The sequence below is a fragment of the Myxocyprinus asiaticus genome, chromosome 10, assembly GCF_019703515.2.
Source record: "Myxocyprinus asiaticus isolate MX2 ecotype Aquarium Trade chromosome 10, UBuf_Myxa_2, whole genome shotgun sequence".
NCBI classification, from domain to species: Eukaryota; Metazoa; Chordata; class Actinopteri; order Cypriniformes; family Catostomidae; genus Myxocyprinus; species Myxocyprinus asiaticus.
Window position 1 is genome coordinate 11,689,082 of NC_059353.1, and position 2,595 is coordinate 11,691,676.

Consider the following 2,595-nt stretch of genomic DNA (forward strand, 5'->3'; position numbering starts at 1 on the left):
ATCTGCTTGTAGCGTGCAAATGTTTTATATGTAAGATATTATACTATAATATTACTATAGACTCAAGCAGGCAATCTGGCAGGAGTGAGGACACAACACAAGCCGGGATCAGGGTGACGGGTTACCATGACGGGTTACCATGGAGATTGTAAACATCTCACGTCACTACCGCTATCAGTCCGCTAGGTGGCGTTCAACTCAAACCCACACAAGATGCTCAAAACTGTCAAACCTTTCCATGCAAATCTTTGAGCTGTCGTTTGAGCAGTTATGTATTGAGTTTGTACTTTTAAAAAGCTTTATATAGACAGACAAGGATGTTGGAGGCTAACTGTGCTGTGTAGCTATGCATCTCATGCACTTGCATACTAGGCATATTGAAAATATGCCACTTTGTTTTGAGAAAAGGTGAGGAAAAACATTTGTTTTATTTATTTATTTATTTGTTTGTATTGACAAGAAACTGTTAGAGAAGTGTTATTGTGTATGTGCGGTGGCCTGTTCATTTTAAGGTTATTTAAGTGGCACACTGAGAAGACCAGATTTTAGTGAAAAATTTGTTTGAGCAAAACAATATCATTCTTGTTAAAGTAAATGATAGTAAACATGGAAGTAAATTCAGCAGTTCTGGCATTTTTTGTGTTTATTTTTGGTGTATACAAGTTATTTAAATAACATCATCTTTTTGTAGTTTTTCAAATGATTTCATAATTTGTTTACTTACCAGTGTATCGCACACAATACATGTTAAACACCCTGTAAGTGCTTCAAACTGGAGTGAGTTTGAGAGGTTTAGTTGACAGTACATCACTTACAAGGCAGCTTGAGCACATTTGGTTGCAACTGAATGACAGCTTGCTGAAAATACTTTTTTTTTTTGGTGAAGAGCAGTGTTTTGAACACTGGTTATGCACATAATTATGTATGAATTTCATAGATTACAATCAAACAAGTAGACCATCATGTCATTTATTAATTGAAAAGGTGTTGGTGTCACTTGACAGTACAGTAAAAAAAATAGCTCTTTGGCTGAACTTGATTCAATCGTGGACAGTGGTTCCACATGTTTTAAATGAGTATTCTTAACTTACAATTATTAAGTAATCTCAACACAAATGCTTTGTGTTTAGACAAACCTAGTTGAATTGGGTAAACCCAACTAAATTAGTCAGTGTCAAGGTAACTCAAATAAATATCTTTTTATTTCTTTATGTAAAAACTAGTGAGTGAATGCTAGCATGCTAAATAGATTACATATTTCTTTATTTTGAACACCATACCTATTGTTTAATCATTTCAAACCTTACAAACTTGTAAGATGTTTGCATATTGAAGTGTTCTTCAAAATAAGTGCTACTTGGTTTGATATTTTGTTATCTGTATGCAACAACATTCATGCATTTTATGTGTAGCTTGAGTGTTCAAATAGTTTTTATGGGCTACTGTACAATCCATGTCACACGTATAATGCAGTTTTTTCTACAGTATTCACAAAAAATTTATATTATAGGTCTTCTTCAAATAGTCTTCTTACATTTATATTTTTAGCATTTGGCAGACATTGCAAAGTGCATTACTGTCTTTATGTGAGACTGCCAAGTTCAAACAGATGGCAAACATGCAATTCTGAATATTAATCAGCTATAGAGTATCACTACCTGCATTTCTGCAAGTTTCAATTCTGTGTTTGTTTAGGTCTGTAATTAGCATAACATCGCGTAATTGTTAAGATTATAAGGCCCATTACACCTATATTTGACACTTATTTTGCATATAAAAATGCATTGAAATAAATAAACAGATAAACATTGTACATAATCATAAGATTGAAGTGGGCCCTGACAACCTTATTCTTGGTATACTCCCTCCATTATTAAGAAATAAAATACAGCAATAGACTTCCAGCCTTGAAGCAAATATCAAGGACAAAATCAGAGTCACACAAATGCAAGGATGGAGTGGAGAGAAATATATTAGATAGATCAATAACATATAAGATTAAGAGCCAAAAATTTGAACAAAGATGTGAATGGATTAAACAAGTAATAATATAATATGAAATGATGAGGATTCTTTTTCTTTGACAATTAAACTGCCCTACAAAGGCAAAATGCAAAACTGAGTTATGACTGAAATCAGGTCTCTAGTCTAGACTATGATCTGTCCTGTGACAGACAGACGAGTTTGGCTCATATGCTGTTTTTCAGAGAAAACTTGATGTGAAAATGCAGTAACTACAAAATCCACATCAAAATAATGCAAGCAATTTTTCTAAGTTTCAGTGCTGGTGTAGTTACTTAGTTTGGCCTTTGTAGGGAAGAAACGTGTACAGTCATTTAAGTAAATATACAGTACAGGAATTTGGGTGGATGAATGGATAGAAAATAATGCCATGTCTGCACCAAAGGTTATTTTCATGGAAACAACAGAGTAGTTTAAAGCACAATTACATAAAACATTAAACTATTACTGCACTGTAAAAAGTTGTAAATAACAGAGATGTAAGACACGAGGTGAAGACAGCATCTCTCACGTGACACCGAACTTTTAACAGGGGAAACAGAAGTGCGTGTGCCACAAAACACTGTATCCAGC